This window comes from Ammospiza caudacuta, chromosome 14, assembly GCF_027887145.1.
Source record: "Ammospiza caudacuta isolate bAmmCau1 chromosome 14, bAmmCau1.pri, whole genome shotgun sequence".
Classification (NCBI taxonomy): domain Eukaryota; kingdom Metazoa; phylum Chordata; class Aves; order Passeriformes; family Passerellidae; genus Ammospiza; species Ammospiza caudacuta.
The window spans coordinates 18,656,914-18,675,013 of NC_080606.1; the positions used below are offsets into that span (position 1 = coordinate 18,656,914).

At 43.2% G+C, this 18,100-nt stretch overlaps 1 long non-coding RNA gene across 1 annotated transcript in view; it reads left to right on the top strand.

Annotated features, from left to right (window-relative positions):
• Nucleotides 1-486: 486 nt before the first annotated feature.
• LOC131564041 (uncharacterized) overlaps nt 487-18,100 on the top strand; it is a 33,110-nt gene continuing 15,496 nt past the window's right edge. The window contains exons 1-5 of the long non-coding RNA XR_009275340.1: nt 487-723; nt 915-993; nt 7,648-7,810; nt 9,470-9,642; nt 15,641-15,745. This is a non-coding gene — a long non-coding RNA (uncharacterized LOC131564041). The remainder of the gene's footprint in view (nt 724-914; nt 994-7,647; nt 7,811-9,469; nt 9,643-15,640; nt 15,746-18,100) is intronic.

The window sequence follows — 18,100 nt, forward strand, 5'->3', positions numbered from 1 at the left end:
CCCTCAGCCTTTGGCTTTGCTGCTGACTCAATTGAGCCCCTGCCTAATTGGGGTGCCCCGGTGGAGGGAGTTTCTGCAGGGCTGGCTTTGTGACAGCACAAGGGTATTACTGCGTCCTGTGTGGGCCGCTGCTGGTGAGAGAGAGACGGTGAATCTTGTTTCTTGAATCAGAAGGCTTGATTTATTAATATATGATATAATACATTATAATTATACTAAATAGAATATAGAGAGAGGTTTTGCAGAGCAGCTAGCTAAGCTAAGAATAGATAGAAAAGAACCCACAACAAAGTTGTGGCCAAGGACTCAGTCCCCTGGCTTGAACTGATGATTGGCTCTTAATTATAAACATAGAAAATGAGCCAATCAAGGTGAATCCTATTGCATTCCACAGCAGCTGATAACAATTGTTTACCTTCTCTTCGGGGGCCTCTGGCCTCCCGAAGACGCAGAAATCTGAAAAAAAAGGATTTCTGTGAAGAAATGTCTGCGACACAAGGGTTTCCAGCATTTGTGCCAAACTGGGGTTCCCCGTTTGCTGCTCCCAGCCCTCCCAGTCCGGGGTGGTGAGCTCAGGCCAGCCCAGGGAGCAGAGCTGGGACAGGGGCGCGAGGACCTGGAGCTGAATCAGTTTCTGCCTCCCCTTGGTGGCTGCTGAAATCCACCCAGACGGAAGCAGAACCGATTTCCATCCTGGGACTGAGAAGGGATTGGGTTTTTGTTGTAAGTGGCCAATTTCTGAAAAGGAAAAAAAAAAGTTTTTTTCTCAAACTTATATAATTTTTTTTTTTCTACCTGAAAACACCACTCAGGAGTTTTCAATCTGTATTCAACAGATACTTAACAGATTAATTTTATAGAGAACTTGAGTGGGTAGCAGTCACATTTCACTGCTTTTGATGTGATTTCTCTAGGAATTAAGCTGTGCAATCCTGGCTCTCCAAACTCACCTTGAGCCTGCCTGAGAGCTGAACTCACCATGACTAACTGAAGGTAAGCCAGGGGTTGTTCTCGAGAGCCACAAGATTATATTTTACTAATTTATTTTACCCAATTTACTAACTGGGGAGATGAAGTATAACAAAACTACAGTGCCCCCGTTTTTGTCAGTCTGTGATTAGTTTGTTGTTTCCACAGACGATGGTACCATATTTAATTTTTAGTAGCTCTTTAATTCTTTGTGACCCTAAGAATTTTCTCTCTGCTAACATTACCCTCTAGTTTATTTCTGTTTACTTCTGAGCATTGTTCAGTTTCCACTTTTGTAATAGAACCCTATTAATTTGTCACTTAGTTATACAGAACTCATTACTTATCTTCATTCCTCATCTTTGTTTAGCTCCTGCAAATATATTTTTACAGCATAATCCTCTCATTTGATATTTCATTCAGCACTTTTTGTAAATGACATGACATTTTTCCTTTTCCTGCCTCTGAATCACTGAAGATTTTCTCAAGTGTTTTTGTCCTAAATGTATGTTATGGTCTCCTTAATTTTGTGCTTGTTATTGTGTACCTGTCAATCACAGCTTTCTAGTTCACTTTATTCTTAATTTTTTGTATTACTTTTCCACTCCTGTTTTTGACACTATAATTACTATACAGACATGACATTATGCATTAGGTTCCTTTACTATATTATTTTATCTGCTTTTAATTCTCATTTTAAATTTTGCTTTGTTAGCAGTGTTTCCCTCCTGTTCTGACAACGGCACAGCCTATTCTGATTCTCCCACATCCCTCCTCATCCTGCCCTGCTTCTGCCTCCCTTCCCCACTGGCTGATACCATCTTGATGAATAAATTATCAAGGTTGTTCTACAAGAAATCTGTCATGGGGTGGGTGACCTCTTTTAAATCTTTTAAATTTAGCTCTGAATTCCATATCAGCCCTCCATGAGCTGCTCTGATGGAAATGTGGAGGAATGGGTGCCTGGCAGTTCCTTCTGAAGCTTTCCTGTCTTTGTTCTGCTTTCCCATCCTTCTATAATTTATCACCTTTAGGACACAGTAAGTGACTTGGAAAAGGATGTTTTGCCCCAATTATGGCTTGATTGAAGTAAAATTCTAACAGCTGTACTCAATACACAACCTTGGGATGCTCTAATATTACACATTAAGAAATGAGCACACTTGGACACATGAAAAATGTGTGGGTTTTCCCTCCACCTTTATTCTTTCATAATTAATAAATGATGGAAGTGTCAATGTATGATTATGATAATCATTTCTAGATTTTCGTTCAGCCAGGGAAAGGTAGAACTGGAAACCTCTGTTAAAACATTCTGTAATAAATTTTTCAAATGTTCTAGATTAAGGAAACATTTGTATTGCTTGGCTTTTATTAAAACCTTTAAGGAACTCCTTTAGCAGTGGAACAGAAGTCCCAGTGGAGACCCAGTGAACTTTCAAGGTAAAACATTCATTTTAATGTTTTCTGTTATGAAAATGGTGCAGAGATCCCAAACTTTCTATAATGGTAAGAAACAATAAAAAGCAAGAAAGTAAAAACAAAGTGGTGTCCTGTCCCAGGCTGAGGAATTCTGAAACTCAGAAGTGGAATAGAGAGGGCAAATCTTCTCTTTTATTGTACAAATGAAGAGTATTTTTAACGTGTTAAAAATGCTAACATATTGTTAACATGTTAAAATTTGTTAACATGTTTGTGTGTAAGGAATAAGTGAAAAACTGATAACTAAGTGAATTCATTGACTGAGAAGGAGCTGAACAGCAAAGATTCTTACAGATTTTGATTTGCTTAAAAGCTGTTCTTCAAACTCTCAAGGTACCTGTAGTTTATGAATTTATGAATTTATTTTACATGGAGTTTAGTAGGCCCTGCAGGTGCCCCAGGAGATGTTTGGGGCACTCAGGTGCTGCAGACACAAAATCTGGGTGCAGGATGGGCATCAGAACCATGCAAGTCTTGCTGTGTGAGCACCCAATCCCCACACCCCAACAGCTCTCCTTTATTCCCATTATTAGATCACCGTTTTATCCTTTATGAGGTCTCCTTCTGCCTTTTCTGAGGCTTTCAGAGATGTGCTTTTATTACAGGAGCATTTAGAATTTAATTTCTGGTAATTGTGGCTCCATATTAACTGCATACACTTTATGTACATGAATAAGTCTCATTATGCCTGTATCTTTTCCCAGGAGAATTATCCAGGGGACAATATTCACCATGCTCAACTAGGCAAAGCAAACTGATCATTTCTGTGCCAGCAATTCTGAAAAAAATATAAATCCACCAACTGAAAATGCAGTCTTGAGAAAGCAAATCTTTTAAAAGAAGTTTCAGCCAGCTTTCTTGGAGGCATTATTCTCCTGAAGTATCTCACATCAAAGCAGAGAAAAATCAGTTTCATTTCATAAAAGTGTGGAGGACTGTGGGGTTTGTGTGCACAGGTGTGAGATGCAGGGAGAGAAGAGAAGAGCACACAGCTAATTCTTGGTTTGAACAAGGGTTTTTCTGTGTGCTGAAGGAGTCTGTGGGACCACAAAGGGAATAATTTACAGCAAACTTTGGAGGTTTTTGGGAGAAAAGGATGTATTTTAGGGAGCTGGGAAGAGAAATCTCTGTATTTTATCAGAATGCATTCCAGCCTGAAGAATGGCATTTTATACAGCATGAAGCTCTGAGGTTCATAATTCAGCCATGGCAGAGTTTGGTGCAGATATGCAAAATGTGCATTTCACATAAGGGTCAGGAGAGCTCTGAGAGCAGGACATGAGGGGTTGGTTATGGTCATTAACTGCAGCTTGATCAGATGATAAGGGAAATGCAGATTGCAGTGGAAGTGTGGTGTGACATAATGCAAAAAGGCATGTAGAATTGCAGATGTACAAAACTGAGTTCCTCAGTTCATCAGTATCTGCATGCAAATGCAAGAAAATACAAGACTGTGCTGACCAAGATCTTACAGGGCTTTTCCACCTGAAACCATTGCAGGATTCAGCAGCTCTTGCTGCAGCTTTTCCCACCTCTGAATGTCCACTGAGTCCCCCTGTGGCTGCACAAGAATCATCCACACTCATCAGAATCTTTAGTTAAAGTCAGTAATTACTAAAAAAAACTCAGATCAGGCATTTATTTTATCTTAAAGAGAGGCATGAAGAAACCAGCAGCTGCTTTGTTTGTTACTCAGTACACAAAATTTCTGTAATTTCATGTAAACCTTTTGTGACCTTGTTGTTTTTAAAAAGGGAAATGAAAAACTTTTTCAAAATTCTGCTCAGAACACAAATGGATTTGTTCATCTTCCATTTATTCTCTTTTCTTTTGATAATTCCACAGTCCTAGGGACTCTGCAGCTCTGGAAACTACTCTGCTCCATTATGGTTCATTGGTACTGGGGGAGGGAGGAGAACCTCCCTCATGTTTTGGATCACCACAGAAGAACTCTGAATTAATTCCAGAGGCTTTCCCCCTTCTGCAGGGAAACAATGAGGATGAGCCTCCCTGACACTCCCAGCACGATTTCTGGGCTGCTTGGTTGTTTATTTACCACTCCACTGTACAGCACTTACAGTGATATTTTCCATCTGCCCAAAGTGTTTTGGGGAGAGAGAGAGACAGAAAGTGAATCCAATACTTACTTCCAAGGCAAAAATCGATTTTAACTAGAACCAATGCATTTTTTATTCCTTTGCAGCTCAGGGCTGGCTTGGTATTCATGGTGCTTTTCCTTTGCAGCCCGTGTGCTGAGCTTTGCAAAGAGGCAGGCACAGGGAGAAGCAGAGGAGCAGAGCCCTCCTCCCTCCTGCAAAAAGCAAATCCCTTTTGTGAGCATTCTGTCTCTCCATCAGCTGGAAACCTGCTGCCAGTGAACTCCTCCCCTGACATCCAGTGCATCCTGGAGCAAATCTGCACTTGTTTGAAAGGCAGTTTGCATAGAATCAGCAAACATCTGCAGGAATTCAAAGGGAAGAGGAAAAGCATCAGCACAGGGAGAATGATCAGAGACGGCCAGGTGCAGCAGATGCAAATGTTATCAATGAGAAGCAAGGGAGCCAGGCTGCTCTAGGAGGCCCAAAATGCCCAGGAAAAACAGGATTTGGTGCCTGTCCTGACACACAGAACAGATGTGCAAAAAACTACAGGAGAAAGTCAAATGACACTGCTCAGTTCCAGCTTGGTGGGAAATGTTTGGTGTCACCAGCTTCTAATCTAATGGATTTATAAATTCCAATCTAATGAGTGTGGTACAATTTTCCATGGTACTGATGGGTGTGGTGCAATTTTCCATGGTACCCACTCAGTACACGTTGATGAACACTGTAATTGTCCTCGTGCTGATAACCTGCCCCAAAATCAGCATTTGGCACCCTTGTGCTCTGGCTGTAGAAGGAGAGCCATTCACACACACACAGATGACTGTAATGTGCATTTTGTTCATTTGTTCAAGCACATCACAGCCCAGATATCCAGTTTTATTTGCTTCTGCATTTTCAGGGCAGCAGAGACTGAATCTTCTTGGGAAGGCCTGTTTCTTTTGGTTTGGAAGCTCTTCCTTGGAGGTACAGTGGGCTTTTAGTGGAGTTAAGTGGAGTTTTAAAGTTTTTAGTGAAGTTAAGTGACTTTCCCCGGGGTGTGAGAGTTGGTAGGGACACAAAGAGCTGAGGCAGGATTTTGTGGCTCCCAGTTTGTTGCCATCACCAGCCCTGCTCTCAGCACTCCCATGTTCCACAGAGCTTTCCTGGCTGATACCAGGGGCAGAGGGGACATTTTTGGGGTGCTGTGTATGGCCATGGGCTCACACAAATGGGACATTTTTGGGGTGCTGTGTGTGGCCATGGGCTCACACAGATGGGACATTTTTGGGGTGCTGTGTATGGCCATGGGCTCACACAGATGGGACATTTTTGGGGTGCTGTGTGTGGGACCATGGGGCTCACAGAAAGGTGACATTTTTGGGGTGCTGTGTGTGGCCATGGGCTCACACAGATGGGACATTTTTGGGGTGCTGTGTGTGGCCATGGGGCTCACACAAAGGGGACATTTTTGGGGTGCTGTGTGTGGGACCATGGGGCTCACACAAAGGGGACATTTTTGGGGTGCTGTGTGTGGCCATGGGGCTCACACAGATGGGACATTTTTGGGGTGCTGTGTGTGGCCATGGGCTCACACAAAGGGGACATTTTTGGGGTGCTGTGTGTGGCCATGGGCTCACACAGAGGTGACATTTTTGGGGTGCTACAGGAAAAGAATTGAAACGCTGAGCAGCAAATTATGTCAATTTACCTCCTCTTCCACTGCCCTCCTTTTAACTTGCTTTTGTCTCTCTTAACTTTATCTCACATAATTTTTCTCATTTTATTCATGTTCTGATGATCTTTCTTCCAGACCAGATTTTTGTATGCATGGTTATACACACTCTTCCCATACACATCAAGATGCCACTTTTATTCCTCTTATTAATGATTCTTCTCTGTTCTGGCTTTAAATTTTAAACACCAAAAGATTTTGGAAGTCTCAAAAATGTTACTGCTTAATAGTTCATATTTAACTCATGTTAAACTGCTTTTATCTTCCCAATGTCAGTCCTTCTGACTGTTTATCTCCCTTTAGACTCCATGATCAGTTTATTAATCATGAAGTAGAGAACTAAAAATGTTTAGAAATATATTTCAATGAAAATTCACATGGCGGGAAGGTGTTAATAGAGAAAAAAGCTAGAACTTCTGGAAGATTCAGGTCACTCCTCTAGTCCAGGAGTAAGATTTACATTAGGGCCTGAAAAGCAAATTCCACTACTGACTGACATTTCTTTTTCCTGGAAAACAAAGTTTTGGAAACCTTTAATTCCCCACTGAAAGAAAAAAGGAGCCATTTAATAGTTTTCAGAAAGGGGGAATGTTATTCTAAAGTTTATATTGGGCGTTTGCTTGTGGGTCCCAGATTCCATATCAAAATATTTCCATTCCCCAGCACTTTGAATAAAGCAGAACAGGAGCTGAAGGGCTGTCACAGAACAGCCTGGAACGGGGCCTGCAGCAGCTTTTGGTTCAGAATTCCAGCCCAGCCCTTTGCTGGTGGTTTCACTGGCTCTGCTGAGCAATTGCTGCATTGTAGGCAATGGTTTTAGACCAGCGAGCCAAATCCCGCCTGCCTTTCTCTTCAGCTTCTCTGGGAGTTCATAAGCAAAGCGTCAGAGCTCAGAAAATGGCAAAAAGTCCCATTTCTGAGCTAAAGGGAGAGTTTGGGGTCGGTGGAATGCAATGATGAGGCTGCAATCCAGCCAGGCTGCAGGCAGGAGCTGTGAACCAGCCAGGTGCCTTTGGAAGGGCTCAAAGCCGTCCCCAAAGCAGAGGGAAAAGAGCAGTGGGCTGAGAATTCCCTGTGGTTTCCTTCCAGGGGCACTGGGATGAGAATTCCCTGTGCTCTTCTCCCAGGAGCATTGGGATGAGAATTCCAGGGGCATTGGGCTGGGAATTCCAGGAGTATTGGGCTGAGAATTCCCTGAGCTTTGCTTCCAGGGGCATTGGGCTGGGAATTCCAGGTACACCGGGCTGAGCATTCCTGAGCTTTGTTCCCAGGAAGATTGGGCTGAGAATTCCCTGTGCTCTCCTTCCAAGAGCATCGGGCTGAGCATTCCCTGTGCTCTGCTCCCAGGTACATGGAGAATTCTTTGTGCTTTGCTTCCAGGGGCATTGGGAATTCCCTGAGCTCTGCTCCCAGGTGCAGAGGCAAGGGGGAAGCTGAGGAAGAGGAGGAGCTGCTTTGCAGAGCGCTCAGAGGAAGGCAGGCAGTGCCAAAGGTGGGAGAAAACCCCGGGCAGTGCCAGCACCCAGAATTTGTGCCCGTTCAGGTGAGCACCCTGGGCAGTGCCAGCACACAGAATTTGTGCCCATTCAGGTGAGCACCCTGGGCAGTGCCAGCACCCAGAATTTGTGCCCGTTCAGGTGAGCACTCCGGGCAGTGCCAGCACCCAGAATTTGTGCCCGTTCAGGTGAGCACCCTGGGCAGTGCCAGCACACAGAATTTGTGCCCGTTCAGGTGAGCACCCTGGGCAGTGCCAGCACACAGAATTTGTGCCCGTTCAGGTGAGCACTCCGGGCAGTGCCAGCACACAGAATTTGTGCCCGTTCAGGTGAGCACCCTGGGCAGTGCCAGCACCCAGAATTTGTGCCCGTTCAGGTGAGCACCCCGGGCAGTGCCAGCACCCAGAATTTGTGCCCGTTCAGGTGAGCACCCCGGGCAGTGCCAGCACCCAGAATTTGTGCCCGTTCAGGTGAGCACCCTGGGCAGTGCCAGCACCCAGAATTTGTGCCCGTTCAGGTGAGCACCAGCAGGGCTCTGCTGTCACAAAGGCAATAAAACACCTGTGGGCTGTGGGTTATGGAGCAGCCCTTTGCAGGAAATGCAAAGGGAGAGCAAATTAAGGTGCAGAGACCTCATCCAAATCCAATTTTCTGAAGCATTAGAATTGCCTAAACAGAGCTCTGTGACTGGTTATTAAATTATGGGAAGTCCTTCATTGCCTCTCCCCACTTGCCTGGAGCCCTGAAATTCCTTTTGGCAAACAGGACCCAGGCAGGGCTGGGTTCAAACTGAGACTTTCCTCTGGTTCCACTCTATTGGAAGGAATAAGGAGAGATTTCTGATGCTCCTGCTCGGTCCCCAGATGGATCTAGCAGTAATTAGAAGGGATTTCTCTGCTCTTTTCCCCCCTTTACCAGTTCAAATTTTCTTTCTCTAGAGATTCAAGAGACAGATTGTGTCTCTTGAATTGAAATTCTAGATTTCTCTAGAGATCACTTTCTCTAGAGATTCAAGTGACAGACTGTGTTTAAGTTAGGAAACAACACATCAGAAATAGCTGCTGGTTGCTGGATTGGCAGTGTTGTACTCCAAGAAGCCCCACAAAAATATGGCAGAAACTGGAAAAACGTTAATTTTTTAATCAATTTTCTTCCCAGCCCTTCTTTCCTCCAGTTAAGTGATGTTTTGAAATTCCTGGCTGTTTTCATCTGTATGTTGAAATAATTTGTTATTAAAAATGCTTCTGTATTTTCCCCTTCCTTTTTAATTTTAAAGTGTTTTCCTGAAGTTAAAATTAGTTCAGGGACAGTTAAGAACAGCAGTGCTGCAGTGTTTGGCATTTTTTGCCCAACACGACTTCAATAAAATATGTTTTACTGATTAAATAAATGTACATGAAAAATAAATGACATTTCCTTAATCAGATTGTCAAAAATCTGGGCAAAACTGACACATAACCCCAAAATTTGGACATGAATGTAACAGAGATATTCTTTGGAACCAAAAACCCCCAAAAGATCAAAAAAGCCTCTTTAATTCTTTAAAAAACTGTAATTAACTTTTGTAATAAATGTTCCTTCTAAATGGCTACACAGGGAAGCATCTTCTGAGAACGGAATATGAAATAATCTTAAGGCAATTACAAAGAAGTTTTTGATTTTCAGAATTTAGTATAATTACGTGATTTTCTTTTGTGTGCAAGCAGCCTTGGCATTGAACTCCCACAAAATGATGAGTCATGCGGAGCTGGTCGTTTCCCTGAGAACAGCAAGAAGAAGGTGAAAATCGTCTTTTGAATTCAAGAGCCCGGGAGCGCCACGTGTGAATTTAATTTTGCAGCAGAACCCACGGCACAAAGCTCCCCTGATGCCTGAAGAGGTGAGCTCTGAGCCCCCGGAGGGCTGGCAGGGTGAGCAGGGGTGGAACCTCATTCTCTGAGGTGTGGGGATGCTCTCAGGCTGCAGCAGAGCTGACTCCACCGAGGCTTTGCTTTCCCTGCCAGGATGGTGGCAGGGCAGGAGCTTGACTTTATTGTGCATTGAGAGGTGAATGTGGTGTGGGCACTTAGCAGGTTCCTGCTGTCAGATTTGGTAAAAACAGAGAAATTCAACGTTTTGCTGGGTGCCTGTGTGGGTACAGCTTATTTTGCGCTGTTATTCAGGATGACTGATTTGCACTGCTATTTAGGATGATTGGTTTCAGTGCAAATGAAATATTTTTCAATTTCAGAAAAAACCCAATCCAAGTATATTTTAGGTCCTTTATGTAGATAAAATATCTGGGTGAATACAAGGGTGAGGGAGACTTCCACTTGTTCCTGGGAAACAATTTCCCAACAGCAAATTCAGATTTCACAGAAGCAGTTGTGGATTTCTGGGGTGGTTTCCAGGGCAGGAATTTTTTAACTGAAAGGGACCCAGCAGTGACACCCTAAATCCAGGGTTAATGGCTGAGTCTGTGCCCTTGCACTGAAAACTGCTCATCTCGGGTGTCTTAGCCCACAAAACCTTTTGTTTTCCATCCCATTTTTGTCTGCACCCAAAAATTACTGTTAAATTACTTACAAATAATCTTTGTAATTTCTTTCAGCTTTCAAAGTCCTCTTTACTGCTAAATTTATGTCTGAAAGGTGCTTTGTCACATTGTGCACTGTTCTACCAAGATCAGAGATTCTATTGTAAAAAGACACTTTGGATTAAGCAGCACCTTCTGTATTTTTTCAGAGCTGAAAATATTTTTTCTCACAGGTTTTGTTTTATATAAACAATAATCAGAATTGAGTTGCTTTTATTTAAGTTCCTTTAAAACCCACAATCAGATGTCAGTGGTGCCCAGTGACGGGATGAGCGGCAGTGGGCACAAACCATGATGCAGAAACTCTATTTTAAATATAGGAAAAACACCTTTTTGGTCGTTAAGGTGGTGCCATAGGTTTGGGACAGGGTGAGAAAGGGAATTCCTGGAGAAAATAAAAAGCAGACTGGCCCAAGGCCCTTGAGTGGAGCCTGCTCTGAGCAGGGGTGGGAGCAGCTGAGCTCAGGAGCTTCCACCCCGGGGATTCTCAGATAAATATTAATCAGCAAAAGGGATTGTTCCCTGTTTTCAGAGAAAGGAAGTTCTAATTAATGCACCTTTTCAAAATGAGCTATGCCTCTGCTAACACAGTCTTTAGAGCAGGAATCTCTGTTATAGCTCATTTTCCCCCTGCATTCTGGCTCTGGCAGGAACTTGTCGTGCCATCTCTCTTCATTAGGAGCTCCATGGCACATTGGCAGGAGCAGACAGGGCCCCTGCAGGACACGTGCCGTGTGACTGCAGAGGCACTCAAGGATAATCAAGCAGATTAAACAATAATTTGATTTATTCCATGTTTGCTTTGTATGGGGATATAAAAACTGCCTGATGCCTAATTCATTTCCAGGCAGGCTCTTGCCATGGCACAGATGTTGGGGAGGCAGTGACACAATGCAGATGTTGGGCAGGAAGTGACAGTGCAGATGTTGGGCAGGCAGTGACAATGCAGATGTTGGGCACACAGTGACAATGCAGATGTTGGGCAGGCAGTGACAGTGCAGATGTTGGCACACAGTGACAGTGCAGATGTTGGGCACACAGTGACAATGCAGATGTTGGGCAGGCAGTGACAGTGCAGATGTTGGGCACACAGTGACAGTGCAGATGTTGGGCAGGCAGTGACAATGCAGATGTTGGCACACAGTGACAGTGCAGATGTTGGGCACACAGTGACAGTGCAGATGTTGGGCAGGCAGTGACAATGCAGATGTTGGCACACAGTGACAGTGCAGATGTTGGGCAGGCAGTGACACAATGCAGATGTTGGCAGGCAGTGACAGTGCAGATGTTGGGCAGGCAGTGACAATGCAGATGTTGGGCAGGCAGTGACAGTGCAGATGTTGGGCAGGCAGTGACAGTGCAGATGTTGGCAGGCAGTGACAATGCAGATGTTGGGCAGGCAGTGACAATGCAGATGTTGGCAGGCAGTGACAATGCAGATGTTGGGCAGGCAGTGACAGTGCAGATGTTGGCACACAGTGACAGTGCAGATGTTGGGCACACAGTGACAGTGCAGATGTTGGCACACAGTGACAGTGCAGATGTTGGGCAGGCAGTGACAATGCAGATGTTGGGCACACAGTGACAGTGCAGATGTTGGCACACAGTGACAATGCAGATGTTGGGCAGGCAGTGACAATGCAGATGTTGGGCACACAGTGACAATGCAGATGTTGGCACACAGTGACAGTGCAGATGTTGGGCAGGCAGTGACACAATGCAGATGTTGGGGAGGCAGTGACACAATGCAGCTGTTGGGCAGGCAGTGACACAATGCAGATGTTGGCAGGCAGTGACAGTGCAGATGCTGGGCACACAGTGACAGTGCAGATGTTGGGCAGGCAGTGACAATGCAGATGTTGACACACAGTGACACAATGCAGCTGTTGGGCAGGCAGTGACACAATGCAGATGTTGGCACACAGTGACAATGCAGATGTTGGCAGACAGTGACACAATGCAGATGTTGGCACACAGTGACAGTGCAGATGTTGGCAGGCAGTGACACAATGCAGATGTTGGGCAGGCAGTGACAGTGCAGATGTTGGGCACATAGTGACAATGCAGATGTTGGGCAGGCAGTGACAGCGCAGATGTTGGCACGCAGTGACAGTGCAGATGTTGGGGAGGCAGTGACAATTCTGTGCCCACAGCTCTGCTCTAGGAGAAGAAAAAAATAAACCAAAATCTTTTTCAAGAATTTGTTTTCTTCCAAAATTTGTTTTTTCCCATGTTTATTTTTTCCCAAATGACAAATAAAACTAACTTATCAAAGGCAGAAACCTAAAAAAAAAAAATTGTGGCAATTATCCTTTCAGTTTTCTCTGCATGAGGGTGGGTGCTTGAAGATATGAAATTTTTATGATAGACCTAAAGTCAACAATTTTTTTTTGTCTGAAGCAGGTAAATGTTTATTCTGATTGTACAGATATTGAGGGTTCTGCTAACTGAAAATGGAAATATAAAGTTAAATAGACAAAAAGTTAAAAGCAAACTTTATAATAACTCCAAAAAGGTGATTTTCCATTTCTTTGTTAACACATATTCTAATTTGGATGGCTGGAGTGTTGTGAGTAATCCATTGCTATGGAACATCATTTATAAAACACCACTTAACACGTCTTGTGTGAAGTATCTATTATTAGCAGATTGTTGATTTCTAAAGAGCAGAAAAAACCATCAAAGGTAGAGGTGAGATAAAGGATGAAATTTCACTTTTGTAAGTAGTTTTTAAAGAGGCAAAACAAACCATGGAAACTTTTAGCAATTATTACTCCTAATGGAACACCATTATTTTAGAAATTCTTAAGGGGATAAATCTGGAGGTCAGGTTTAGAAACACACAGAAGCAGCAGCGCGGATGTGAAAAATAAAATGTCACATCTGAGAGCTCTTCCAGCACTATTTTGGCACAATATCAGCCTCTCCCCGACCTTGTCCTCCAGCAGCAGCCAAGGTCACCCCCACACATCCATTCGCAGGATCCCCCCGGGCTGGGCTCTGCAATGGCAGAGGGGCAGGGGCCCCACGCCCAGAGCCCTCAGAGACAGGGCTGCCCTGCACTTGCGCTCCAGAGTCTTCCTTTGCTGCCTGCTTTTTTATTTTATTTATTTTTTTACAAATTCCAGGTTGTTTTTTTCTCTTTTCCTGGGATTGGGAGTGCAGGAAGCCAAAGTGTTCCTCAGTGGGGGCCGAACCCAGGCGGGCAGGTGTGGGATTTTCTGCGGCCCCGTTGAGGAGAGGAATGATGAACCTGACTCCATGTTCTTAGAAGGCTAATTTATTATTTTGTGATCTATGTTATATTAAAGAATACTATACTAAGCTATACTGAAGAATAGAGAAAGGATACTTACAGAAGGGTAAAAGATAATAATGAAAACTTGTGACTCTCTTCAGAGTCTGACACAGCTTGGCCCTGCTTGGCCCAGCAGGTTTTACAAAATCTCTGCATTCTGATGCCAATGTCCATTTAGTAATGGCCAGTTCTGAAGGAACTGGAGCAATGAAAAATGGGGTTTATGTCAGATATTGCAACTCCTCTTTAATTTCAATTCCAGCGAGTCAATCTTCAATCTCCCACTGTGGTCAGGGCACTGGAGCTCTGCAAAATTCACAGGTTCTTTGATAGACAGCACTGATTATTAGCTTCTTCTTCTTTTTTTCTTTTTTTTTTTTTTCCTAATATTTCATTCTTTCAGAATATCTCTGCTTTTGAAGGCAGAACCAGGAAGTTTTTCTGAGGATAGCTACAACATATTGTATAAAAATACTTTTTCCAAGACTTGCTTACCAACAAGATTTTCCCTTTATTGTTTTTCTAAATTAATAAAATCAGTGTTTATTATGCATTAATCATCTCTTTCTATTAGAGAAGTGCAATAAGCACATTTTATTCATTTATTTGTATGCTACCACTCAGATCCCCTCATGTTTTGATCATGGCTGGGTTATTCAGGGCTCTCTGCAGACCTATAACAAAGAAACAAGTGCTCCAGAGAATTTACAGTATACATGAAAGAGAAGATGAAATAACAGAGCAAGACAGACAATCAAGGTTGGGGAAGAAAAGGAAGATAAAAAAGTGAACAGAACTAGGCAGGAAACAAGTGTCACTCATGACTCCTGGTAAAACAAGACACAAATGTGAGAGTACGATATTTGATCAAAAATGCTCTGAGATTCATGCACAGATGTTACAAAAAGAACTAAGATCTGCTTGCATTATTTCTAATTAATTACCTAAAATCACAGCCATCTTTACATTTTAGGGACTGAGACTCCCTGCCTCTGCTGGTATTTCAGGTTATTTTCCATTTCTCACAGAATTTTGAGGGGTTTTGTCCTCAGGGTCATTGGCTCACCTGGTCTTCTTCTCAGTTTTGTCAGTAATGTTCTCTGTGGACAGTTATTTATTTCTTTGGGTGTTTTTTGTAATTAGTGACTGATTTTGAGAACTGATCTTTCATTCTCTAATTACAGAGATGCTGAGAGGTGAGTTTTATTATTTTTTTATTATATCTAGAATATGCCCTTGGTCAGCATTCTACATGACTGTCAGCTTTCTCTCTTAATTGCTAACTCAAGATTCAGAACATGTTTCTTCCATTGAGAAAACCTTGACCAAAGCTAGTTTCTATCTTCAAGAAAGATTATTTTCCTGTTGCCTGACATTCTTCACTGGGAAATGTTTAAATCTGAATTATTTCTCACTCTCTAACTTTTCCTGTGCTCACATTTACCTCCACAGCCCCATGCCCTACACATACAGGTGTATGGAATCCTTGTAACACCAGAGGAAAACGCTTCTCACTAAGTACACACCAATTAATTCCTGTTTCAGGACTGTAATGGCTCCTGTTCCTTGGTGATTTGTCACTTCAGCCCCTCGTGGACACAGCAGAATTTGGTGCTGCAACGTTCTGGAATTCCCTCCACACCTGTGCTAAGGGCACAGGCCCTGCTGATGAATGCCCCGTGCTGTGAGCACTGATGTGCCATTAATCACATTAAGAAATAGGCCTAACGAGCCATAATTTAAAAGAAGGACTGTGCTCCCAGCTCTGCTTTTAGTCAAAGTGAAGCAGCCTGTGAATATCTCTGCAGTGAGGGTGCACTTTTGGGGGTGTTTTTGCCATGTCCTTTTCCAGGCACGCTCCCCATCCCAGGGAATGGCACAGAGCTCCCTCCATGCCCAGAACCCCCTGAATATTAAACTAATATCTGCTCAATATTGCCCTAATCACAGCCAGAGCACGGGCAAATTACTGACCCTAATCCTCATTTACTCTTTCTGTGACAGGATCAGGACCTGCTTGGAGGACTCAGGAATCCCACCCAAAACTGGAGCTGTTTCCCAGCAGCCACTCTGAAATTGCCATCAGCAGAAGCTGCATTGTTTGAAAAGGTAAGTGACTGCAAGCAAGAGAGAGAATTAGCATCATCTCTTCTTTAAAACTACACCTGCCATTGAAGTTTTAAAGAAATGAGATCTTAGCCGAAACCACCTTTGTCATTTACTAACGCTCATTTCCATACAATTTTGTCAGAACAGCACCAACTCGGTGTTGACACAGCCTGAGCCTTCAAAGCTGGGCTCAGTTTGTGCAGCTCTCCTGTCTGTCAGAATGACACTGATTTTCTCAGATTTCACACAAACTTTCCACTTAACTCTCAGTGTTTTTTAGCCAGCTTTGAGCAGGTGAGGAACAATTCCCTCTGGTGCTGAGCACAGCCCCTGAGTGAGCCCCTGCCATGCCACAGGCGAGTGCAAAGGGAACAAAGCACACGCGGACATTGGTCTGTGGATGGTTGTGAGAGGGAATGGCTGTTTCTCTGACCTGGCTCACGCTAACCCCTGAGCACAGCACCCCAGGCCCTTTCCTCACAGCTGGAATTGCACCCAGGACCTGCCAGACCTCACACGTCCCTCCTTGTTTATATTTGAATTTTAAAAAAGCCAAGCATCTGCACCTGCTCACCTTGAACAGCCTTCTAAGAACTATTCCAGAAAGCCAAACCCTAACTTTTTACAATCCCTCTTTGCAAGTAGGAGAAAAAAAAAGACAGAAATATCACATTCCATGAGAGGAAAATGGGAACTAAATTTGCAAAGGTCACTTTTCACTTGTAGCTGCAAAATCTGTTATCTCAGGTGTTGCAATGTCAAAATTCTTTTATTCACTGAGGTGCTGCCTCTCCTTGGGCTTGTGAAAATTCTCCTACAGTTACACACATTTAATGAGAAGTAAACAGGGTGTTTAAAACCCTGGACTCTGCAGGAGCCAGTGCAGGTAGAAACATTAATTGGTTTAATATTCAGGTGTTTATTTCAGGGCATTGCAGCAGTAAAAAGTTTCTTGTCCATACACTCTTCAAGGAAACTGTGAAAGGCCAGAACAAATCACAGATGTATAATAATATTATTAAGCTTCTTAAATAATATTTTAAAATGCTATTTTAAATAATATTTTAAAGTAATAAAAATAATTTTAAATAATTTTAAATTTAAAATAACAAAAATAATTTAAATTTAAAATAATAAAAATATTATTTTAAATAATATTTTTAAACTTCCTAATTTTGTCTTAGCTGTCAGGGGAGGGGCTCTGCAGGTGAGAGCCCACCTGAGCCTTTCCCACCACAGAACCGGGTTCAGACCTGATAAAATCCGAGTTTGGAAACGCTGGTTTATCTGTTTGTGTAGGGGTGATATAAAAAGCACATCACCATGGCATCCCAGCTCTTCTCAATTAAAGAAAACCATTCCTACCATTTACTTAGCAGCTCTGACAATAGCCTGCAGCAGCAGTAAAACAACTTGACTGCCTGGCATTTTACAAGATAAATTCCTCACTACACTCTGTTTTTTCTTGCACTGTTGCTTGCAAAGACTTAAAAAGTTCCTGCTCCTTCAGCAACCGGGACTGGTGTTGTTGCACTCATTTGGGCCACGGATCACTGGCTACACTTTGTGCCTTCACATGCCACTTTGAGAAAAATCAATTTCAGTCTTGAGGAGCTCAGACTGGTGTTGCAGAAGATCAGTGCACATCTCCAGGTGCTGCAGGGCATTGGCGCCTTGATGTGGATTCAACAAAACATGACATAGGTATGGTGCAAAATTGCTTACTCTCATGCTAAGGGATCCTCTGAGGAAAATTACGCAGTAAATCAGAATGCTGGGAGGGCGTGCAAGGCACAGCAGCTGCAGTGAACACTTCTATGTTTCTCACAGTCTTAGCACAAAAAACCATAATTTATGTTGCTATCTATAAATGGCTGTGCTAATAAATGTTGTAGGTACAATAGGAAATCAAATAATATTTAATACAGAGATTAGAAATAGCATGTAGCTCATGGAAAGAAGTATTTTGAGCCTAATAATAGTTGGAAGTATCTAAAAATCTTCTGTCTAGCATTAATTGTCACCTAAATCAGATATAATGTCAATACAGTTACTCTCTACCTTTGTTTAAATTTTAAGTCTCTGCAGTGTTTCTATACATGTGCAAAGCTTGTGAAAAGGATCACTGACTTCCTTGGCCCTGCTGCATTTCCACGCAGACACGAGAGTTAATTTCTCAATGTCTGTAATTTAGCAGGGGTGTAGCCCTGTCTGTCTGAGGGGCCCGGGCTGCATTTCCACGGGATGTTAACTGTGAGCACAGCAGAAACGCTGAGCCCAGATAAGGCATTTTCTGCTGAGCTCTCAGCAATGGTCCCTGCCAGACCGTGTTTCTGATCGCCTTTGAAGGAGCAG